General features: G+C 37.7%; 1 protein-coding gene across 3 annotated transcripts in view; it reads right to left on the bottom strand.

The window, feature by feature from the left end:
- Window positions 1-26,810, bottom strand: part of DCC (DCC netrin 1 receptor) — a 1,087,479-nt gene that overhangs the window by 536,159 nt on the left and 524,510 nt on the right. The gene's annotated exons all lie outside the window — the stretch shown is intronic.

Genomic DNA, 26,810 nt, shown 5'->3' with positions numbered 1-26,810 from the left:
AGGCAGTCAGTGCTATGCACTGATGTCCCGCTTTAAGACTGTTCTTAACAGCAGCAGTGGTCACTGGTGGGGTGGGCTGAGCACATGTACGGACACTTCAGCTCCTGACATTAAGGCTTGTGATCTAAGGGATGAGAATGAATGGCCATGATGACTTTGAAATACTTCCATAACTCACCCATCAGGTTTATTAATTCGTTTAAAACTTAAGTATTTGACGAGCTTATCTTATTGGAAAGGAATGTTGGGTGCTGTTGGATGGGTGTCAAGCCAGAGATCTATTTGGGATTCCAAAACAGATAAAAATAGATTAGAGGGGAATGGTGGAGAAAGCTAAGAGAGGCATGAAAGCAATACTACGGGGTTTTAAATAAGTGAGAAATTATTCTGGTTGATTAAAAGTGATTGTTAATATATAAACAAGGGCACTGGTTCAGCGCATGAGGATGAACATAAGCTCAACAAAGCCTAAAGCTATACAGAGTAAAGGGGCTATTTGAGCTGAGTAGGATGGTTTTTATATGACGAGTGCAGTCATTTAAATTTGTATGGACTTTTAACTTCCCTTGTATACCCTATTTTATGTGCTCATCACAAGGAGCATGTAAGTAGGGGAAAATTTATTAACCAATTTTACAACTAAAAAAATGAGATTCCTTGAGATATCTAAAGCCAGTCTTAAGGTCATGATAGAAAAATAATATTCTGAATTAGGATCTTCTCCTTTCAGGTACAACAGTGTCTTTTCTCCTGATCATGTAGTCTCTAGAAAAGATTGTTGAAGATCTGAGAAACTCATAAGGGTGTTTGTCTCTAGCCAATGGGAATAGTACATTACTAGAAGGAATGAATTCACACTTCTCTTTAGATAATGCTGAACTATTTGAAGTTTTTTAGTGATTATATACTCTTTTTTTAATTAAGAACAATCAAAAGAAAATATCTGGGGAGAGGAGAGACATAAAATAAGGAAAATAAGGACAGACAAAGATACAGAGAAAAAGGAAAGGGTATATTCTACTTGGAATATAAAAGGAGTACATTACATGAAAAAGTATGTCAGGCAGGGATAAATGGGCAGAATCACTTGATCATAATATATAGGTTTGATCTACTTCAACAGTAAATAAATCACCCTCAATGCAGAATCAAATAACCCCCCAAATAATATTTATCCACATCTAGAGTCCAGGCAAAGGTGCATGCACTCGTGAAAAATTCTACCTTCTATCATGTGCAGTCGTTGGGCATACTTCAATCCACTGAAAATACCTACACTTGGATGTTTTCTATTTATCATGGGAATGAGCATATGTGCCTATCTGCCTCATTATTAGTAATAATAACAAAAATTGTAAGAGTATTTTGCAATGTAAGCCATATTATATAACACTAAACATAATACTATGGAAATGTAATGACATGTTTAGAGAATAATAGAACATTTTAATCAATATGTTTAAAATTCTCAGAATTATCTTCAATTTGAAATGATAGTTTCCCCTTAGGAGTCTACATACTGCTTTGAAAATACAAATTTACTTTCAAACAACTTGCAAAATAAATATGCCCTATGGAGACAGCTTAGTATGATAGAAAGTCCTGGGCTAGAACTCCGAAAACAGAGGTTTCCATCTTCGTAGCAGACCTGTTCCCTGTGACTGAGAGCCAACTATTTAAGCTCCCTGAGCCCAAGCATGCTCAACTGGAGCAATAATGTGCAGAGTCTTCTCGCCCACTGGCAATGCAGGCATGAGCAACAAGCAAGGTAGCAGTCGGAAATAAAAATCTGCAATTTTAGGGGGAAAAGCTGGTTATCCATTTCAAGATAGCCATTGCTGGGGAAATGGATTTGATCTTGATAGTGACATGACCACACATTTTGCCTTAAACATCTTTGGGTGTCAGTTATATAAGCTACGCATCTCTTATTTGAAAGGAACCTGTTTAGAGCCTTCTGCAATCAAATTATATTTGGTTGTCAGAAAGCTGATTCTGAGGTATTACAATATGGCAACAGTTTTCAAAGAGTTGCTCTATTAAAAGGAACTATCCATCAGCCCAGGTGTATGACATGGGCCAGGACAGCAAAAAGACCATTTGTGAGCTTGTGTAGACATAGCCAGAGAGTAACTCCAGAAACAAAATAATTTGTTTTCAATTAAAAGAGTATGTGACAATACGGATGATCCTTTCGTAGATCATAGTAAGTGAAATAAGTTAGCCACAGAAAGACAATTTCTGCATGACTCTATTTATCTAAGGCATCTAAAATAATTAAATTCATAGAATGAAAGGGTGGAACAGTGACTGGCAGGGGCTGGGGGGAGGTGGAAATGGGGACTTAATAATCAATGGGCACAAAGTTTCAGTTAAGCAAGATGAGTAAGGGCTAGAGATGTGCTATCTAACATTGTACCTATAGGCAACGATAATGTACACTTAAAAATTTGTGAAGATGGTAGATCTCATGTTAAGTGTTTCAACCACAATAAAAATTTTAAAAAATAAAATATAATACAAAGGGAGTAGGAAATTCACGTTCCTGTGAAAATTCCCTTAAAGCCTGTAATTCAGGGGTAACTTGATGGAAGAGAATGGGTGAAGTGAGAAATGTGAAATAATTGATGGGGAAATTTTTCAAAATATTGTGTAGACGAATGTGAAGATAACAATATTAGCCTCTAAATAATATAGGGTGAGATAGAAAATTTAAGCCTTTCAAGGAGAGAAACCAGCAAATTGTGCCCCCAGTACTCAGCAGGGTTATCTTTGCAAGTAGGTTCTCAAGAAATATCGATCAAATAGATGAAGTGTCCCTAACCATTACTGATGGGGCTTTGGACTTCTAGTTCTTGTTTCTATGATGGAAATAAATCCAAATCAAGGCTAAGGAGAGAGGAGGAGAGGCAGTTTGAAAAAAGAAAGCCAGAAACACCTGCATATGTTTATCAAAGCTCTGAAATCATTAAATGAAGTGTTTTGGAATAAGGAAGGCAAAAATATATTACTACCTAGATGTTAGAAGCTTAGACTCTTTCCTCCTTAACACATGCATTGCCACCGACTGCCCTGTAGAGAATTTCATAAGCCTTGGGCTAGGACTGTGCTGAAAGCCACCACAAAGGCAGAGGAAAGCAGTTGTCTGAACTTGGGTGTTAGTCCTAAGGATTATTTGTGGAAACCAGAAGCCCCTGGTGTTAAACTTGCTTCCTTTTCACTCTAAGAAACAATGAATTTGGGAGGAAAATGGGAAAAAAAATGCATGAAAACATATAATAGGAAACGTATTACTGAGGAATGAGTTCCTGAATATTCTGTTCTTCTTCAGAATCTTCTTAATGACCTTTGGGGCTGGTTCTGCCCCTAAGAAGAGCGGGAAAGAGACACCTATGCTCACTTCCAAGAAACGCCCTTGACTTGTCTCTTACCAAAACAGTTTATGCTCATTTGCTTTCTGTCCAGGTCCTGAAAACCTTCAGCATCAAGGAATCTTCTAGGCTTGTGTGAGATACAACACTCACCAGTAATGGCCGTCCCAGCCTATCAGGCTGCTGACCGAGTCTGAGCAGTGACTTGCTGTTAGAGCGTGCCCTTTGGAGTTGCTGGCTCAAGTGTCCCAGGAAAGATAGGACTTAAACAGGGCAGGGGCTATCCATCATAGTTTTACAGATGAAGAAACAGGACTGGACGATAGCACGTCTGGGACAGAAACCTGATGTCTGAGACTCTTCATGAGTCTAGCAGTTTTCCCAGCATCACAGTTGGAAATGTGGCATGACCTGAGGCCCTTTTGCATCATGCTTCAGAGCACGATATCGAAGGCGCACCGATACCGATGTGAATGTGAAACTTGATTTGGCCATTTCCTGGATGTGGGCCCCAGGTGATTTACTTAAGCTCTCAGAACCTTAGTTTTCATAGCTACAAAATGAGGGCAATGATAATGCCTCCTATCGTGTGAGGATGAGAAGAGATAAGACTTGTTTCTGTGAAGCACGGGTCTAGTTGTGAGTCATCCTGGAATGAACATAGTTTGTTAATTTGCTGAGAGGAAAGCCGCTGAGCAGCCGGACAGACTCAGTAGGCTACAAGCAGCAGCAGGGAGCCCTGCCCCAGGGGCTCACGTTGGGGAGAGGAAGGACCTGATTTTCATCTTGACTTGAACACCTCTTAGCTGTGTGGGCAAGCCGTTTAATCTTTTTTCAGTCCCAGCTTTCTAATTTGTCAAATAAGGATAAGGATGCATACTTTATTGGGTTGTAGTGAAGAGAAGCATACGTTCATGTGAAATACACAGCATGCTGTCTGGTATTCAGAAGGTGCTTGATAAATGATGGCTCTTATTCAGTATCAGTCACAACTTCAGGAGTGCCTCTCCTGAGTCGTTCCATGTCCCAGTTGCTCAGAATGCTACACACACACACACACACACACACACAATGACAGAAAGAATTAGGGGGTGAGAAACTAACCTAAGACTTCATTAAATATAATGGTTTTGGCAAAAGATACGGATCAGGAATGATTTCCAGGGAGTCCTTATGAAGTTACTGTACACTAAAACAGAACAGTCATGATAGCACACAGAATAACATTACACTGAAAATATTTTATATATTCTGAATCAATCATAATCCTAATCATCTCTTAGAACTTTACTCTCCTTCTTTTGAAGACATTTGTGCTACTAATGTTATTTTACTTAATTTAACTAGAATACCTACAGGTAGAGACTTCTGTGTTTACTCCTTAATAATAATTAAAATTAAAAAGAAAAAGATTAGATGCTTTTCTACTTGCAAAAGATTGGAGTTGCTGACTCTTATCTTACAGATCTTACCTTTATCAGTCCCTTTCAAATAAGTTCCAATTATCTCCTTACAACCATCACCGGAATGTACTCTAAGTTTGAAATGCAGTAGGAATCCTTAACAGATTCTTGAACAGTGACTTCAGCCAGAATGTTGTCCCGGACTGGACATGGGCTATATTATATTACACAGGTCACCAGATGCAGCATAACTGTCATCTCTGACAGCATGACATGGGATAGCCCCTTCTATAAAATGTATCCCACAAGTATCCTCACATAAGCAAGCTGAGCCCAGTTTGCAACCTCCAGTGGGTTGCAAAGGTAATAAAACATTCGAAGACTTGGATATAAGAGGCTTGGTTTTTTATTTGCCTCCCTCACCTGAGGGACAAACACCTGTGGTTATACCTCCACTTAATGAGATCGGTTACATCCTGAACAACTTAGTGAAAAGTCCTTAAGTGGGCCAGAAAATTACTGCCGTACTCGCTCTCCTACTACTCCCCTCACCTCCAACTATGGAAGATTTTCAGTTATTTCTATCAGTCTGCCTCCTGATGCCAAGGTGCTCTTGCTTAGGCAACCAAATTCAAGATTTAGACAACACAAGGAGTTGACTAATATAAACTTGAAGACATTTTACATTATTTAACAGCAAACCATGCTTTTCTACTAAACTGATATAAAAGGTTTCTGGTGGAATATGCTACTTTACATATATATATTCAAATTAAAGATGTATATACCTATATTTTCAAATTAAAGATGTTTTATGTTAAAAGCCACTTGCCTTAAATCCTTTTGTTCTGGGGATAAATTTTCTATCTATCATCTATCTTTCTATCTATCTATCTATCTATCTATCTATCTATCATCTATCTCCTGGAGACTTGGATTTCTAATGTTTCATTACAAATATACATACCAATGCGCAGAGTCAACATTCAAGCGATAGTTGGAAAACTGCTGCCAAGGGGAGTATTTTTGGTGGGCTCAACGGTGGGAATAAGACCCAATAGGGCCCGGACCAAGGTGAGAAAAATAAGGTGATACATGCAAATGTGTGATCAGATACATTTTTCCCCTAATATTTTGCTATTTAGTTTATCATAGATTGTTGCAGTAATTTTGATTTCTTAAAATATAGCATTAAAGTACTACTTATCTTGATTGCTGAGTTTTTAAGTTTCCCCTCAAATTTATATCCGAGGCAAGTGCCTCAGATGCCTGATCCTAATTTTGGCCCTGGTTTGGGTTATTGGCTGCAATTATTCACATGCCCATGTCAACATTCCTGCTGTTTTTTAGCTGAGTAGAAGGTACTTTGTACCCCTGGCCTCTGGGTTCGAACATGTGACTTGCTTTGGCCAACATGGATGTTAGCAAATAGGATGTGAGCAGAGCTTGAAGTTGTTTGCAAGACAGGGTTTTCCTTCTTGCATTCCTGCCATCATCATGAACAGAGAATGTCTTAGGAAGCTACAACCCCTGATACCTAAGCCCAGAAGATACGGAACAAACTTGAACCCAACCTGCAATTTGAATCCTGCAGGCTAGATGAGTTGCCACCACCTACAAACCCATGATCTTAGGAAATTATTACTGTTTTGTGTTGCTGCTGCTGTTGTTGTTGTTGTTTAAAGATTTTATTTATTTATTTGAGAGAGAAAGAGACAGCCAGCGAGAGAGGGAACACAAGCAGGGGGAGTGGGAGAGGAAGAAGCAGGCTCCCAGCCGAGGAGCCTGATGCGGGGCTCGATCCCAGGACTCTGGGATCAAGTCCTGAGACCAAGGCAGACGCTTAATGACTGAGCCACCCAGGCGCCCCCACTACTGTTGTTTTAAACCAGTGAGGTTTGCAGGTAGTTTGTTATATAGCATTACTCTAGCAACTATGAGTAGAGAGGGGAGGTAGGAAATATGCTTCTCTACCTCTCATACTTTTTTTTTAATAAATAATAATCCATTTCATTTATTTACAAACATCCATTATGCAACTACAATGTGATAGGCACTGGGGTTTCAGAGATGGTTTAAAATGCTGGTCTTTGTGGTTCAGAAGTTTACTGCCTAGTAGGAGAAAGTCTATGAATGAGTAGATGCAATTAGCTGTTAAGAGTGCTGAAAGGCAAATCTGTATTTGGTACAAGAGGCATAGAGTTAAATAAGTTATCAAGCCTACTAGAGAGAAAAGATTTAATGGAAGGGCTGATTATTATATGGAAGTAAACCCAGATGCTCGCCCAGGCCAGGGAAATAAAGAAGTTCAGACAGGGACCGTGGCACTGCGGGGCACACATTACCCACAGAGAGAGAAGCTCCTCAGCTCTAGCTAAGTGTTAGTAGGTAAAAATTGGAAGCTCAGTGTTATCCTGCCTTCTAGCTTTCAAGAGAAATCTAGATTATTCTTCAAAAATTTTCACAATGTTAAAACAGTGGCCATTAATTCAAGCTGTTTCTACCTACTGCACAGGCAAGAAAGTCCTCAGACCCAACAAACAAATAATCAGACCATGGGCCACATTTAAACCTTGGATTTCCAGTTTGAGGTTAACCAATTGGTAGGAAATCAGGAGACAGCCAGCTTGGACAGGGCACGATAGCACCCTCTCAGTGGTGGGCGGTACTGAGATCTTGCCTTCAGCTCAGCTCTCCAAGCCAGTGCTCCCTGGCAGTGCTGGTGCAACTGGGAGGAATGCATGCTGTTTTTCTTTTTCTTTTTTTTTTTTTCCAATTTGCTCAAAGTCACCGAAGGGCATGTTTCTTTCATCAATTTCCATCTCTTAATAACAGCAAAGTAATAATAAACATAATGAAAACATCTAAAGTCATAGAAAATGCACTTTTAATTATCTGTAATTTCAGACACTGTCTCTCTCTAATATGCTAGATAGCATGTTTCCTTTAACAACTATGCATATTTCAGTCTAGGAATAATAACAATTCATAATATTTTTTTAGGAAAGCAGATTATGCTCCTATATTTTCACTATTAAATTTGGGTAATAAAGGAAAATGTAGTTTTAAAATATAACAGATGTACCTTTGTATAAAAATCATCCATCTTTGGTATTATTTGTATAAATCTTCAAATGGTATTTTTTTTTTTTTGTCAAAATCTAAACCTATCTGCAAACAATAGCACCAACAGTGGAAGGTGGTTTGGGGGTTGGGAGGATAAATGTCAAGTTTAGCAGGACTGCGTAAGCACTCTTCATTTATAAATAATACACCACAATATGGTAACATGATATTTATCTAGCATTACAGAGGAATTTGGTATTCTACGAACACAAATGTTTTTCATAGTTGGAGGATACAACTTCAAATGCCCCCAAGAAAGTTGATGAGAAGCTATCTAAGATCTATTACATAATTTATCTGCCTTCTTAAACGGACTAGACTAAAATAAACAGACAGGTAAAGCAAAACCTTGGATTCTTGAAGTTTCACCTCATGAATAGCATATTATGCTATAATGCAACGTTGCCTTCCGTGGCTATGGTAGGAGATGGGATTGTCGAGCCATGTATGAAATGGCCTTTGATCTAGTCTGCAGCCTGGTGGTTCTCCCATATCAGAATCATCCCATGGGAACACAGATTATTGGTCTCCTTCCTCTACAGTTTTTTTTTTTTTCCAGTAGGTTTGGGCTGGAAAACAAGATTTTGAATTTCTAACATATTCCCAGGTAATGTTGCTGTTGCTGGTCCAGAAATCATATTTTAATCGCCGCTGCTATCAGCCTTTCCCCCTTCCTTCCTCCCTTTTCTCCTTCTGTCCCCCTTCCCTCCCTCCCTTCTTCCTTCATTTCTTCCTTCCTTCCTTCTGTCTTTTTGAAATATATTTTCTAACTCCTACTCCTTTGCCTATGATTTATCAATGCTTTCCACGTGCTCTTGCTTATAAAATGCTCGCAGAAAACTAAGTCTTCTCCTCTTACTGCTTCAGACCATGATTGTGCCTCTAGGCTTAGCCCTTTTTTAGCAGCAATCACACAGCCAGTTTGGGAAGCAGAACCAGTGTTGAGGGCTCTGGTCCTTAGAGATTCTGTCTTTAACTTGTTTGGACTTACAGAAATCAGGATATCAAGGCATCATTTATCATGAAGTATGGACAATTCCACAGACATTTCTAACACTCTTCAGTCCCTTCTCAGGCTTCCAAAATTTCACTGTCATCTTGAGATGGCAAATATGTTTTTCCAAAAACCCACATTACCAAGGAAGCACCCTTGCTTCCATCAGTTTTTTCCTTCCTTGTGTAAAGTGAGATGGAATATGGCATTCACCAGAATCAGGTTTTAATGGCTATTTAAAAACCCAGGCTTGTTGTCAAACTTCGATATTCTCTAACCATCACAACCTAGTCCTCTAAAAAAATTACCAGTAACAACACAGAGAAAGTCCTCCTGTTTTTCTGAATATTAAATAAAATAAGAGTAAATAAGAAACATTCATTCTTTTCTCAAAGAACTTACATTTTAACTGTAAATATATATGGGTCCTGTGTAAATGACACAGAAAATGCTTTCACACATCCATTAAAAGATCATAATGAGGGGAGCCTGTGTGGCTCAGTTGGTTAAGCATCCAACTTTTGGTTTTGGCTCAGGTCATAATCTCAGGGTCATGAGCTGGAGCCCTGCCTCATGCTCCACACTGAGCATGGAGCCTCCTTAAGATGCTCTCTCTCCCTCACCCTCTGCCCCTCACCCCACTAAAAAAAAAAAGATCATAAGGGTATAAACAGAGACAAACATTTTCATTATTTGTACACTGAACTTCCAGCTGCACTTTGCATGTATTTCACTAAACATCAGACATTGCATTTACTTGTTACCTTCTATGTCTATCAGTGAACAATTACAATGCTTACATGGACATAATTAAAGTACACATAATTATTATAGCAGATAGGATGAAAAATCAAAGGCAAATGATGCAACAATTTTAGATAAATAAAATTTAAATGGCACCAAAATACCCACATCAGTGAGATCCAAAGGGGAAAGGCAGAAGAAATGTTGGCATTCTAAATTTCCCACAAAACATTCAGATTTTGTAAGTACCAATTTATGTAACAACTGTTTTTATTAATTTAATCAATTGCCTATAAAATATGCAGCAGCGTTTCTATCTTCTGAATTATTCCAAAAATTAAAGCAAACAAAAAATCTACACAGTAGCAGATATAAGCAAAGAAAATACCAAGATGGTATTAAAAATGAAAGTCAGAGGCATAAAATTAGACAGAGGAGATAATCACAACAACAATAATAATTTGAATGCTTACTCTGTGCCAAGAATTCTACTCTTTTAAACCTACTATCTAAATCTTCATACAATTTTGTAATATGGTTAGCTAACAGTGCCAATATTCAGATTCAGACTGTATTTGTTTCAAATATCTCATGAGAATAAACTGTGATGACAAAAAATATAAGTGAAACCCACTTTGGAAAAGACAAAATTTTGAAGTCTTTTTTTTTAAGATTATATTTATTTATTTGAGAGAGAGAGAGCACAAGTAGGGAGGATAGGGAGAAGCAGGATTCCTGCTGAGCATGGAGGCCAACATGGGTCTCAATCCCAGGACCACGGAATCATGACCTGAGCTGAAGGCAGACACTTAACCCACTGAGCCACCCGGGCACTCCTGGAAAAGGCAAAATATTTCGATCTGGGTGGATATGCACAAACACAGGAGACACCCACATGACATTAAAAGACACACCTTAAATAGTTCTACCTACTAAACAGGATAATATTAAGACATATAAAAGACATTAAAAATAAAATGTATTTTATGTATGATATAGAATTAGAAAACTACTTAGTTTCATGAGTGTAATAAACTTGAATACTAAAACTGAAATTAAAAAGAAAACAAAAAAAGTTCATATTTAAAGCTCATCGTACATGTAAAGCAAAAATCCTATACACTGGCAAACTGAATTTCACAGAATATTAGTATTCTCACATCTACAGAGTGGCAAAATCCTACAGTCAGTAAATACTTGTAAAAATCAGAAAAAAACAAAAAAGTATAAACCTGTATAGAGAATTAGAATAGTAAAATATTAATAGTAGTTATCTTTGGTAATAAAGTTATCTGTGATTTTTTTTTTTTTGGTCTACTACTCTATATTTTTTTAAAGATTTTATTTATTTATTTGGGAGAGAGCATGCGAGAGAGCAGGAGCTGGGGGAGGAGCAGAGAAAGAGGGAGAAGCAGGCTCCCCGCTGAGCAGAGAGCCCAACTATACATGGGCTCAATCCCAGGACCCTGAGATCATGACCTGAGCCAAAGGCAGATGTTTAACTGACTGAGCAACCCAGGCGTCCCTACTACTTTATATTTTTAAACGTATCTCCAATTAATGTGTACGTGTCTTTCATAATGACAAAACAGATTTTATTTTCAAAAAAAGCAAATATAAGTGTATACATGTGTACCCATATATGTGTGTATGAGTGTGTATGCGTATATATATATATATATATATATATACATACACACACATACATACACATATATGTTAAAGAGTGTTTTAAAACTCTAATACTGCAGCGGTCACTTATTCCTGGACTTTGCACTTCATGAGGACAGATAATGCCTTTTTTTAAACACTAAGGAAATATCCAGAATAATCTAAAAACTTCCCTTTTATAAACCATTTTGAATCTCATCTTCCATAAATATTAATTTGTGTTCATCATTATCTTTCCAGTTTGTGACCTCTTTTTTTAATTTTTTATTTTTTTAATATTTTATTTATTCATTTGAGAGAGAAAAAGAGAGGTAGAGAGAGCACAAGCAGGGGGAGAGGCAGAGGGTGGGGGAGAAGCAGGCTCCCCAATGAACAGGGAGTCTGACATGGGGCTCAATCCCAGGACCTTGAGATCATGACCCGAGCTGAAGGCAGATGCTTAACCAACTGAGCCACCCAGGGGCCCCTCTTTTTTTTTTTTTTTAAGATTTTATTTATTTATTTGAGAGAGAGATATCAAATGAGAGAGCACAAGCAGGGATAGCAGCAGTCAGAGAGAGAGGGAGAAGCATACTTCTTGCTGAGCAGGGAGCCCAAAGCAGATTTCAAACCCAGGACCCTGAGGTCATGACCTGAGCCGAAGGCAGATGCTTAAGCAACTGAGTCACCCAGGAACTCCCAGTTTGCAGACTCTTTTGTGGGGAATAACACCAATATATTTTCCACCAGATATATAAAGAAATCCTACACTTTTTTTTTTTTCTTTTTGGTCCTAAAATTACCTTCAAGCTTCGAGAGTTCTCCTAGGCATGGTATTCTTGAATTTGTTGTCATGTCCATGTTCCACTTACTAATAACCTTCATGGACATGAATTTAATTGTGTCCCTTTTCACCCATCATTTTTCTGAACTGAAAATTTCTGATCCAGTCTTACTATTTCATTCCTTTGATCACTTCCATTAACCTTTCAGGCTGTTCTAACTGTTTTATGGCCTTAATGGAATGCACTGAATCAAACTATGAACTCTACTCCAAGTACAAAAACATTATTATTTCTGTTCAAAGACTTAACAAAATTACATAATACTGTTTTTTCAATTTTATCATGGTTATCTCTGGCATTCGGTTGAACTTTCTGAACTGCTACTCTATACTGGACGGGCTTCAAGAAATAGTTGACATAGATTCAGATATCTTTTTTTTCTAAACACGAGTAATAGAGAGTGTTCCCTTTCATCAGCATAGTTCGGATTATACTCCCCAAATACATTACCTTCTACTTCCCACACCTGGAATTCATCCACTATTATCTGGCCTATTCACACAGCATTACAAAATGTTCCTGCAGGGCCCATCCATCTCACCAGTTTTGAACCCCTTCCGAGTCATCTCCAAACTTAGAGATCTGTCTCAGGACAGTCATACAGCTTACCTTCCTCCCCAGGCCCACATTCTTCCAGTTGCTATCACTGGAGCCATGGTGGAGTATATTTTTACTCCACTTTTGGCTCAGTCCAACCTCATGCTCTGATACTAGTCCTGCATACCAGAGGGGAATTTCAAAAACTTGAGCAAGTGCTACAGGTGAGAAGATCATGTTCACCTGGATGCTACCTAGTCCGACTTGGACTTCCCATCCTGTTCCCTACCTTGACTAGTCTTCCTTATAACCAAGCCCTTCCCTCATACTCTTATTTTAATAACAGGTCTGTGCCTTTGTATGTGGTCTGTTCACCCTACTTTTGTTGGTTTGGTTTTTAAATAAAATGCTTTTCCTTACTCTTGCTTCCTTTGCTAACTGCCAGGTCAGCCTTCCTTTTCCAAAAGCAGTGGTTAAGAATCACCTGGAAGGCTTATCAGGCTATAGCTTCCTGGCCCCAACCCTAGAGACTCTGATTCGGTTTTACCAGTAGGCCAGGGCAAGGTCAACAACTCTGCATTTCTAACAGGCTCACAAATGATGCCAATGCTGTTGGCCTGGAGACCACGTTTTGAGAATCACACAACTTCCATGATTTCCATTTATTTTTTTTTGTTTGCCAGAGGCATTCCTTGATGATCCAACCATCCGACCAGCTCATATGGGTTGTCTTGATGGGCTTTTCTATATCTCAGGACCCTATTCCTTCCTCTAACCACTGTATGAGGAAGAGAAACAATGCCAATTCTAATTCTGCTTCTTGAAATGATGATGCTGATGATGACAATGGCAATGATAATGAGCCTCAATTTCCTCATCTTTAAGTGGAGATAAAAATAGTACATCCCTTATAAATTTCTGAAACTATTGAATGAGAAAGCACAGCACTTTGCATGATGCCTGGCACATAACGTGTGCCCAATAAATGTGGGGTATGAGGCCGACAATGCAGATGACGATGGCAGAATATCATTAATTTAATAGACTGATTGATTAGTTTGGGGGAACATAATAGTGAGCAAAACAGATATGGGTTCTGCCCTGGGGGAGACAGAAACAGTGCATGAGTACACAGATAATAACAGATTACAGTAAGTACTACCAAGGAAAAAGAAAAAAGAAAGAACAGAACAGAGTAACTGGGAGAGGCTGATTTCGTCAGAATGGACAAGGGCAAACTCCACAGGAAGGTGGCATTTGCAGTTTCATCTAAGCGAGGAGCAGCCATGTGAAGAGCTGGAGGCAGAGAATCCCAGACATGGGAAACTGCCCAAAAAAATGTTTTGAGACTGGGGATTGTTTGGTTTGTTCACTGAAAAGGCAACAGGTCGCATCGGTGGAAACTAATAAACAGAGGAAGAATGTGCTGAAATTAAGAAAGAAGTAAACACAGGCTAACTCCCACAGAGGTTGGTAGGGTGTGTTAAGGAGTTTCTCGTTTGGTCTAAGAAAAGCAGAAAGACTTTGAGGGTTTTAATTTCTAGGAAGGGGCATCCTACATTCTGATTAACATGTTAACAAGATCATTCTGGGTAAGAATGGGTGGCAATAAGGCAAAACTAGAAGACGGACAGGAGGTTCTAGGTCTGGTCTAGACAACAGAGGAGAGTAGCTGGATTTAGGGTGAGGGAAGTCAGGATGGAGAAAAGTAGGTAAATTTTAAATACATTCTGGAAGTTGAACTGCCATGGATTTAATTCAAGGTATAAGAAAAAGAGGGCTCAAAGCTAATGACTGGGTTTGATATATTGCAACACTGAGGCTATATTCATTAAACCAAACTCTCTTTACTTATTTTGACAGTTTTTGTATGTATTGTATATGTGAATGATAAATATTTCTACTTATCTGAAGCTAATTTAATTGTGAGTACTTATTTTCTGGGTGATTTTCCTAATAACTTGCAAAGTTGACATTTTTCATAGTCTTTGGTAAAGTGTAAATAATGGTAGCACACTTCTCAAGCTCCCTCCAGAAAGCTTGTAAAATTTTTAGGTCAAATTATTTTTTAAATAATACTAGCTAATATTTATTTAATGCTTTATATGTACCAGACCCTGATTCATGCCCAAATCATGAGACTTTACAGCCCACCCAAACTGGGAAAATTTTCTCATCTTCTCTCATGAAGATCACACAGGATCGCTGAGCCAAAGTTGTAGAATTTCCACTTCTACAGCGATCCTATGTGTTTATGATAAACTGTACCACCTTGCTTTAAGTTCCACTGTTCTCAGAATTACCTCTGGTATGTTTCTTTATCACAATTTATTTCTCCTTGAGCTTCTCCGAAATGTCAGGAGGTGGCAAGAACTGTGCAATTGACAACACAAGATCTGAACGAGACTTCATCATCTGAGTTTGGGTAATCAAGGAGAATGCACGTTAACATACAGACACCTGTTGTTAATACCAGTAATGATGACAATGTCACTTACCAAGGGTCTGCTCTGTTCCAGGCACTGTCCTGGAGTTGCAGTGAACATGCATCCTTTTGCTTACTCTAAACTCCACAGGCTAGATGTCCTGGCCCATTGCACAGACAATATTAGAGATGGAGGGTTGTGTTCATAACCACCCCACCCCCAGTGGCACCCTCAAGCCTAACCTGGAGCAGACTGGAGGAGGAGAAAGGGGAACAAGATGGTAGGTAGAACGAGGAGGTGTGGATAGAAGGAAAGATGAGAGTCATAATCACACAAATGTTCCTGCTTTTAGGGGGGGTACTATACACTGTCTACGTGATGTTCAGCCAAAAAGAAGAGAAACACACAGCTTGCAGTAGAAGAAGAAAATGAGAACAAACTTGCTCCTCTGTTTACATGGAAGGGAGTGAAGAGGTGGTGAGGAGAAAAACTCACTTACTGATATCTTCTTCTGAGGCCAGAATTGCATTTATTATTATTTTATTATTGTTTTAAAAATCAAACAAGGAAAATGCACCTGCAGTGACTTTCCCTTCCAACATATACCTACATAATGACCCTGTGCCATCTTAATTCCCTAGGTATTTTACAAGCTAAATTATCATTCCAAAGGAAAAACAGTATTACATGCACAATCCCCCCATCTATCTGGCTAACCATCCTTTAAAAATCACGCACACACACCCTCCCCCACACACAATCCCCCAGCTCATTTGAAATTTCTTTTGTTTCCATGCACTGTAAATTGGTGATAAAGTGTTATTACTGAGCATTTGGCAGTTGGATTCACTAACTACTTTTTGAATGTCAGTAAGAATATACCAAGGGAAAATTGAATTATATAATGTAATCACTTGGGCTAATTATTTTCTTTGCTGGTCCTCTAAAGAAGCAATGGATGAGAACTCACAAATATCACATTTATTTTTCTTAGCAGGAGAGGAGAACGGGTCTGTGATTAAAGTGGCATCATGTTGCTTCTTATAGAATGTGTAATGGGTCTGAACTGCAAGAACAAAAAAGCAGGTAGACCCATTAACTATGGTAAAAATCCCCTTTTAATTGGGTAAGCAGTTTCCATAGAAATGTAGACAGTAAGTAGCCATTGCACACATAAGCCAAAGTGGGAGAGCTTTATTGCTGATAGCTGGAGATTCTTCACCTGAAGCTCTCCTTCAGTTTACAAATATAAGAAAAAAAAAGTTACAACCTTAGAGCCTTTCCTAATTGCACATAGCATTTCCCAAACATAAGCCTATTAGAGATTCTTAGAAGTCCTGTAGTATGTACCTGTTTAAGTTAATTTTGTTTGATCCAACATCTTCCAAATTTAGGTAATCACAGATGATATTTTGTTTTGCCTTATTTTGTTTTTTTCATTTTATTAAGGAATAGCTAATAATATGCAAACAGCTTGGGGCATGTTGATGAACAAGAATGTCTGGCCTTCATCTTTACTAGATGCCTCACTTGATCACACAGTTGCTGCCTCTTTAACTTCGTCCATTTTATTCATACCAAACTTGTTCCCAAAATGTGTTTTGCAAGGAATAACTGCTTTCTGAACAACAAGAATATGGGTAAAATAAGAAAGAACACTTTCTCTGAGTCTGAGGATTGTGTACAAAGTTTTGTTGATTTTTTTTTTTTTTTGGTCACAAGGACTTAATGAGACTTTTTTTTTTCACATACTGAAATTCAACATTCAGGATGGATGAAAATCCAGATTCAATTCTGAGAGAAAAAAACTGTACGTTTCTTACATATTTCTTAAATGCTTAATGCATGCCAAATAGTATGCAAAACACTGGGGACATGACAATGACTGAGATACAACCCCTCCCTCTTGAGAAACTGCCTAACCAACATGTTAAGTGTTAATCGTGGAATTGGCAAGAAATTATGGAAGCACGGGGAAGGGAGAGGAGTTGCCACATGGGTGCACATGATGTCAGATCCAACGATCAAAAAGCATTGTACATATGTGACACACCATTGTTTTGAAAGAACCGCAAAACACACACAAAAAATCAAGTCTTTGTCAACTCAGAGGTTTTTGCCCAGATACCCAGTGACCTCAGTACTTCCCCTGTGTGGCATTCCATTTAGCTTGTTTCTATGAAATTGGTATACCTTACCTCACACACATATGCCCATACAAAGCCATTACAACTCAATACTAAAAAGACAAATAACCCAATTTAAAATGGGCAAAGGATCTGAAAAGACACTTCTTCAAGAAAGACATACAAATGGTGAATAAATCCATGAAAAGATACTCAACATCATTAGTCATTAATGAAATGCAAATAAAACTCACAATGAGATACCACTTCGCACCCACGAGGCTAGTTAGAATAAAAAAAGTTAGCTAATAACAAGTATTGATGAGGATATAGAAAAATAGAAATACCCATGCATTGCTGGTAGGAATATAAAATGGTATAGTCTCTTTAGAAAACAACCGGTAGTTCCTCAAATGATAGAATATAGAATTACCATATGACTCAGTGGTTCCGCTCCTAGGTATATACTCAAGATAAGAGAAAATACAGATCCACATAAAAACTTGTACATAAATATACACAATTATTAATAATAGACAACAGTAGAGACAATCCCAGTGCCCGTCATCATCCTAATGAATAAATAAAATGTGGTAAATCTATACAATGGAATATTATTTGGCCATAAGAAGAAATGAATTACTGATACACAGTACAATAAGGTTGAACCTTGAAAATGTTATACTGAGCTAAAGAAACAAATCACAAAACACAACATACTCTATGATTCCATTTTTGTAAAATGTCCATAATAGTGAATTCACTACAGATACAGAAAGTAGACTGGTGGTTGCCTAGGGCTGTTGAATGGCAGAGGGGCAAGAGAGAATAAGAGGATAGGGGAACAACAGTTAATGGGTGCAAGGTTTCTTTTGAGGTGATGAAGGTGTTGTAAAATTCACTATGGTCAGATATGGTTGCAAACATCTGTGACTACTGAAACCAGTAAATTGTACGATTTAATGCGAAGTTGTCTAGTATATGAATTGTAGTGGATGGTATATCAATAAAGCTGTTTTACAGCATTAGGCAAGAAACTTACTGCATTTTCAATACACATTTGTTGAATAAGTGATAAATAAATCAACAAATGTATAGATCGAACTCCAAATGCTTTACTCAAATAGATTCTGCCATTTAAAGACATGTTTTCAAGTTGGTGCTTTTTGCCCTTAGGCACACTGCCACCAAGTGGTGGAAAGAACCTTGGTCTTTGGTACAAATTTCAGGAGTATGAATACAGGTATACTCTGGTGGTTTCCTGCTCAAATATACCAGATCATACTAAAGATAAGTCCATACCTTACTATGTAAAATAATCCCTAAAATGATTATGTCTAGATATATGAAATAATAAATCAGAAATAAGTAAAAGTCCTTGGAAAGTATAGAAAGAAATGCCATGCTTTGCTCTCTGGACTTTCAAAATTGGCAAGCACAACTGAGGCTAACACTTGCTAACTTTAATTAAAACACTCCTGTCTAATTTAGCTTGAGTCCTGTAACAGTCAAACTCCTTCTGGGATAATGTGGACTTCAGGTACTTCAGAAAAACTTGGGCATAGCACGCCCTTTGGGGCAGCTTTCCACCACTGTCAGCAGTTCTCCTCCTTCTAAACCACAGATGGTCCATTCACCTTGCTGAGACTGTTAGGGCTAATTAAAATCACAGCCTTAGATCGCCTTTTTAATGCTCTGAATTAGCGCATAGCCTTTGCCTTTCCCTCTGGAGTCTCTACTTCCTTCCTCATCTTTCTGAGAAAGAAGGAAAAAAGTTAGATCCTCAGCCATCTCAAGGATAAACTCAAAAAACTGTTCAAATTGCTTTCTCCAATGAAAGAGGGAAGGAGGAGAGAGATCCACATAGTAGGTCTTTACATAAATATCTGTGCAATGAATAAATAAATCCCGTCACGAATTCAACTAGTATTTCTACGGACAGTACAACTGCAATTGTCATACCAAATCATTTTACATTAACAGCCGGAACATACCATCCTTCTTCTTCTAATATATATATGCATTCAACAGAATCTCCTACACACCAGTTTGCATAGAACTTTGGCATACTCTCACAATGGCTGTGATTTTAGGTGAGAAAAGTAATGATTATAAGAAATCAACATAGTTATAGGAAGGAACAGCAAATATATGATTTTGATTTTTTTAAAATTTAATTCTGCCTTATATTATGCATTTTTATCATACATTTGGGATCATATCCCGAAATGGAGAAAAAAAAAACAACTCTTAACTAATTTCATTATGATCCATTTGGCAATTACCCTGTGAAAGATAATCAATATAAACTTACCTAAGACACTGCTTTTATGGCTATGACCATTAAATGCATATGGCTGGGGGGGGGGGTCACCGCTAATAAAGGCCAATTATAGAGAGACATGAAATTTAAGGACTGCTACTTGGGGGGAAGCAGTGATGTAGTAAATTCAGGAGAACTCCATTCAAAGAGTTACACATTGTAATAGAGGTGTTAATTATCTTTATTAATATATTTTATGATAGCTATTTTCTGTTTATAGCTAAGAACCTAAGCCAAAAACCCAACATGGGTGATCCAACAGCAAATTTGTAAAGGAGGCAACTGAACACTTTAATGGAGGTGGACGTGCCAGTTACTCTCCAAACAAATGGATGGGTAAGTTCCCTACTTGACCAACTCTACGTGCTCAGAAAGTAGTACCACATCCAATATGTTTCAGTAAAAAAAAAAAAAAAGATAAAACTAAAGATATGCAAAAAATAAAAGGATGCAAAGCCCTATCAATTTTTAATTATCATATTTCCTTCCATTACTTAGACACATCTGAGAGTTGATGGAGGGGGACATCTGCATGCTTGTTGTAGTAAATTAAATTCATAGAGCATATCTAAGAATTGGGCTAAAAAAACAGAAAACATATTTTCTTCATAGTTAATGATATGTTTATTATTAAAATTGGAACAGATCATTCAGAATTATAGGATCTAAAATGTTAGTAGGATGTTAACCTTATAAATTACTAAATAAGAAGATGATGATACTAAAGAGAAAAATAAACAAGGGGACATTTAGATCTTTGAGCTACGCATAACCTAGTATATAAACAGAGAAATGTCTTTCGATTCGTTGCTTTTATAAAAGGGACATTTTTTCACACTCGTGGAAACCTGAGATTGTCATATTAACAATATGTAAGAAATGTTGGTAATATACTTCTTTGTTGTGGCGCATGTCTCTATGAAACTAATCAGGAATCTCTTTAACAGCATAATCCACAGTACAGTTTCCGTGGTTATAGTCGTCTGCTCCGGCTGCTATCACAAAATATCACCACGGACTCGGTGGCTTAGACAACATAAACCTATTTTTTCACAATTCTGGAGTCTGGAAGTTTAAGATGAAGGTGCCAGCAGGGTTGATTTCTGGTGAGACATCTCTCCTTGGCTTGGAGATGATGCCTTCTGTCCCCACGTACCCCGTTTTCTGTGTGTTTGCACTGAGAGGAGAATGTGCTCATGCCTCTTCCTCTTCTTATAAGGATGCCATTCCTATTAGATCAGGGCCCCATTCTTGGGATTCATTGAACCTTAATTACCACCTTAATTAAAGGTCCTATCTCCAAATACAGTCACATTGGTAGTGATTAAGGCTTCAACGTATGAATTTGGGGGAAAACAATTCAGTCCATAACAATGTTCTCTAAAAACACATGAGTCTCCATAAAGAGCTTATAAAATATTTTGATAGAAAGCTAGATAACTTATATACAATGTATGTATAATTGTCTTTCTTATGTTTACAATTCAGATAAGCCAAAGAACAAAGCAAGGCTTTGGGTGGCCAAGACAAACAAGACATGACGTCTGTTTTTTCTCACAATCTAGCTGGGAAGAAAGCATGGATGGCAGGCTATAGGGGCACAGAGGAAGCTAAAAAAGTATAAAGTGCTTCACAAATTTGGATGCCATCCTTGTGCCACAAACATCATATTTGTCTATGTTTCCAATCTGCCAAATTTTTTTCTGTGCATCATTAGGACATTGTTATATGATTCTTCCAGGATTCATGAGAATTATGGAGGGACTAGTTGCTTTGTACATGTTATAGGTGAGTAAAACTGGGTATGAAGAGGGTACATAGGAAGTTTTAAAATTTGTGGCATTTTGTTGTTTTAGTTTTGCTTAATTTTTGCAACTCTGCTTTAGGCTTCTGCTGAAGTCTAGAAGAGCATCTTCTATTTCTTTCTTTCCCACATCACCCAAAGCCATGCCTCCTATTCTGTAAGCTGTCTCTCCCAAATTTCACACCTAAGTAATCATCAAGCCCTATGGGAGGAAGTAATTATCATTCTTTACAAATGAAGGGATTGAGGATTAGCAAATTAAATAATTGGCCAAGATGAAACAGCTAATAAGCCACAACCCAAAAATCAACCTATGACTTTCCATTACTCTTAAGACAAAAACCTAATCACATTAGGAAACCACTCAGGAGCTCTACCACTTTTCCAGTCCCCTATCAGTTTCCCATTGAACCTACAATCTTCAGTCATATCAGATTACTTTCCCTTCCCCATCCCTTGCTTATCCCAAACCTTTGCCCACTTCCTGCCTCTGCCCTGCTCTCCTCAGCCCTCGTCCAACCCCTGACTCCCTTCCTTCATCTTTGTTGAACTGTTATACTCGGGGCCCCTCACCTCCCTCTTTCCCAACTTTTCTTTGGCTCTTCTATTTCTTGTCTGTTTGCCTAACTAGTCTTTGAAGTCAAGACTGGTGCCATATGCATCTTTCTATGCCCAAAGAGGGGCTGGAAGAGTACAGAAGATACACTCACTGCCAGCTGCTTTGTCAGTATGGATGCAGTGGTTCAGTTGTATATCTCGGCCTAGAAACCATACTTGATTAGCTCACTACATACCCAGCCATCTTTTTTATTATTCTTAAGCATCTTGAGAAGAAAGTGAGCTACTGATGGGACTTTCCTGTCTCACTACATTACAAAATGATAGTTTTTAATGGGGGCTTTTTTTTTTTAAGATTTTCTTTATTTATTCGACAGAGATAGAGACAGCCAGCGAGAGAGGGAACACAAGTAGGGGGAGTGGGAGAGGAAGAAGCAGGCTCATAGCAGAGGAGCCTGATGTGGGGCTCGATCCCATAACGCCAGGATCACGCCCTGAGCCGAAGGCAGATGCTTAACCGCTGTGCCACCCAGGCGCCCCTTAACAGGGGCTTTTAACTTCTTCTATATATCTTTATCTGCTATCTTCTTAACTTGCTTTTAAGGTGATTTTTCTAAAACTTCCTGAATAGATTGATCTATTATCCATTTGCAGAATCAGTACATTATGTAATGGTTGAGGCAACCATATGCATTTAAAAGAATATGGGAAGGGATTATGAAGAGAAATTTTCTTAGAAATAGGAAATATACGTATGTTATACATGTATATGGTATGTATATGCATGTACATACATATATATGAATGTATCTATATTATAGACATTAAAATGTAATTTAATATTCTGAATCCACTGCCATTGGGCTTAAAGAACATATCTGTGTGAGGTAGACATGCTCTAGGTCAGTAGAGAGCCATTCTGAACACATTGCAAGAGGGTGACCCATGGATCCCTGTCCCTTAAGGAGAAGTCTCAGATGGGCAAAACACCTGCCTCAAAGGACTTTTCTTTAGAGGTGTTTTCTTGGGAGAAATATAAACTCGTACACCACGTGAAGTGAGGTGTGCTACTCATGGGAGCGGGGGGAAAGATATGGAGAACTCTTAGATTTGGTTACAGGTTTTCAATTATGTGCCAAGGACTGACCTAGCAGACTCATTTGTGTCTAAAAAGCCAGATTGTATCAATTCTAGCCAACATTTCTCTAGAAATGGGAGAAAACCTACACACTAAGGTAAACTTTTAATAGTATCTTGCTTATATTGCTGCAGATTGCTTTTAAAAGCATTCTAGAATCTAGACGGTTCTAAACTATTTTCATTTTGTCATCAATGTTAGACCTAATGGCTTCTCCTCAAGAGTGAACTTTCCACCCATCTCCTGTGTGTGCATGGGCAATGCTCAGAGTTTGTCCAAGGCTGGGCGCTTCCTTGGTTAAAGATAAAAAAAAATTTTTTTTTTTAAGTATGCATTTTGGGACACCTGGGTGGATCAGTTGGTTACGCATCTGTCTTCGTCTCAGGTCATGGTCCCAGGGTCCTCGGATTCAGTCCCGCATTGGGTTCCTAGCTCAGCGAGGAAACTGCTTCATACTCTGCCTGCCTCTCCCCCTGCTGTGCGCTCTCTTTCTGACAAATTAATAAAATCTTAAAAAAACATTAAAAAAATAAAAATAAAGTATGTGTTTCTGTATTGATTCAGACATCACATCTAGACCTAAGGCAGTGGCAAATCTCCTGAATGTTTATTAAGGGTGATTATAATTCTTGAGTCAAAAAGCTGTTATTTGGAAAATAATAAGGGACAGAAAACGATTCTTTAGTTCTTAAGAAAAAAAAAGAGTTAAAAAAAGTCATGGCGCTAGTGATTTAAACAGAATGTAAGCTGGCAACAGCATTCAGAAAACCTTCCTCTGCACCCCCGTTTTCAGCACTTCCTCCTGCCGTCTCTTCTTTAGGTTCTGACTTTTATGAGAGCAAAGACTATCAACGCTTCATATCTTCACAGAGTTCATGCAAACATGTAAAATGGAGAAAAAAAAAAAAACCTACTCCGAAGGCAGGCAATTGATTAGGGCAATTGATTGTGTGGATTTATAATTACACTACAAGCCCACTGAAGATGGACTTCAAACCTTCTGTAGCCCTCCCAGAACCTAGTGCAGTACATGTAGCCAAATACATCCACCAGTACTATATTGATGAATATTCTAATAGATCAGAAACATTAACATACATGGTTACAATTAAGAACACACCTATTTATTTATTTATATTTCATGTAGTTTAGACAAGTTGTCCTTAATCTCATCTATTATAGATTTCCTCAAGAAGTTTAATTATTATGGAACTTTCAATATTCATTTTATAGTGTAAATGCTTTAATTTATATTTAATGTTTACTAACTCTGAAAATCTTGAGGAAGACCACAGAATTTCTCTTGTATATAAAATGGTGTCGTACTTGAAAAATCTGTTAGTTCATGCAGGTTCACATTCAAAGCCAGTCTAAGTGCAAGAAAGGACCATGATTTGAAAGGCAAAACAAAAGTCTGATAAAACGCGTACTTAAAACTTATAAGCACAAGCTTGGATTTCTTGTGGGATTTTATCTTTTGAAGAATTATATTAAGGTTAAATTCTTGAAACTGATAAAAAGTATTTGAATAACACTGATAATAAAGTTCTTTTCTCCCCATCTTTTTAAGGTTTTATTTATTTGTTTGTTTGTTCATTTGAGAGAGAGAGAGAACTCACAAGTGCAGGGGAGGGGCAGAAGAACAAGCAGACTCCCCATTGAGCAGGGAGCCCTACACAACGTGAGGCTCTATCCCAGGACCCTGAAATAATGACCTGAGCCAAAGGCAGAAGTATAACCAACAGAGCCACCCAGGCTCCTCACCCCCACCTTTTGTTTTTGTTTTTGTTTTTTTTTAAGATTTTATTTATTTATCTGACAGAGAGAGAAAGAGCACAAGTAAGGGGAGCAGCAGGCAGAGGGAGAGGGAGAAGCAGGTTCCTTGCTGAGTGGTGAGCCCAATGTGGGGCTCGATCCCAGGACCCTGGGATCATGACCTGAACAAAAGGCAGACACTTAGCCAACTGAGCCACCCAGGTGCCCCCCTATTGCCATCTTTTAAGTAAAAGTAATAAATTACATTTTCCATATAAACTCAGTCCTACAGGATGAGCTTAACTTTACATTAAAATAGTGAAAGACTATATCAAAGATTTTATTATATCAACATTCATTTTAAAGCCTGGGTAGAATAGTTAAAACGATATTATGATCATTTCCTGAATGGAATCATGCCTTTTATAATAGTTACCGATCATGCTAGGTATGTGGAAGATCTTTAAAATGTATACCCAGTTACCAAGAGAATTACACAAGACATAAACACAACTCTATTTTTTAAATTAATAATGCTTCTAATTTACACATTCAACATGTAATCTATAATGAAATACTTGGAAATAAGGTGATTAGTTTATAATATAAATGTGAGTTTAACAGCAACACAGCCAGGAGCTATATAGAAAAATACTTGGTACCCTATACAAAATGTAAAATAAAAATAAAAAAACAGAAACAACAAAATACATACACACAGAGTGTATATAGAATAGTTACTTTTCTTCCTATATTGAGTTCCTGCAAATCAATAAAATAAAGATGAATATTTTAATAAATGTATAAAGGTCGAAAAGATTGATAGATAACTCACAAAATATAAAATGCAAAAGTCTGGTAAGACTATAAAAATAAATCTAAATTTAATAAGAGTGAAAATTAGAACAAAGAGAGTCCATTTTATAAAACTGTTAGGTGAATATTCATAGAAAGAAATGTATTTTTTTTATTACTCATTTATTTAAGAGAGAGAGAACACAAGCAGAGGGGAGAGGCAGAAAGAGAGGGAGAGCCAGAGGGAGAAGCAGACTCCCCGCTGAGCAGGGAGCCCAATGCGGGGCTGGATCCCAAGACCCTGGGATCATGACCTGAGCCAAAAGCAGATGCTTAACCCACTGAGCCCCCTAGGCACCCTGAGAGAAATGCCTTCTTTTGGAAACAGGCAGCTCTGGCACTGCTGGTGTGAGTATAAAAATTGCTGTGGTATTTTCCTGTAGCATATAAGCAAATAAATGACAAAGATACAGAATGATCATCTCAGTGTTTTTGTTCTTTGTGTGTGCTTTTTAAATAGAACTTGGAAACAAAATAACGCTCAACAATAAAGAGCTGGAGAACATATACATGAGCACAGGAACATACAGAAGAAGATGCTATGGATGTAAATATGTGTGCATATATGTATATTCCTACATATATTTCTTGGCTAAGTTACTTAGAAATCATAATTTGTATACAATTGGCTTAGATCTCAATGATGCATCACATGTCCAAATATTGTGTATTAATTTGATGTACATTTGACCTCACATATTTGCAATTAGAAGTTTACCCATGATCACTATAAATTCTATAACTGCATTTGCCTTATGATCAGTAGTATACATTACAAAATAATTTCTATATAGTCATTCTATGTTGCTGTACTTTGATGTTACAAATGTAAAAGTTCTTTGTTTCAACAAAAACTTCCATATAAAATGACTATGTTAAATTGCTCCCATTTTAAAGACAAGCTATTTTAGTTAGAATAACGCTACCCCTAAAACCAAAGAATTAAAATCCTTTGCCTATTCTTAGTTTAATATTTATGGTTTGATCAAAGAACAAACAACTCTATTGTCTCACCCATCACATACATTATTACCTTATCTGAAGATGAAAGCATTTTCTGAATAAACTTGAAAGCCAAAAAGTAAAATGGATAGCATAATACTATTATGGTACAGGGTAGCAGATATAATCAGCATACCATACCTTTCCATTTCT

This window comes from Ailuropoda melanoleuca, chromosome 14, assembly GCF_002007445.2.
Source record: "Ailuropoda melanoleuca isolate Jingjing chromosome 14, ASM200744v2, whole genome shotgun sequence".
NCBI classification, from domain to species: Eukaryota; Metazoa; Chordata; class Mammalia; order Carnivora; family Ursidae; genus Ailuropoda; species Ailuropoda melanoleuca.
Note: the sequence above shows the minus strand (reverse complement) of the source record. Positions and strands in the feature narration are given on the sequence as shown.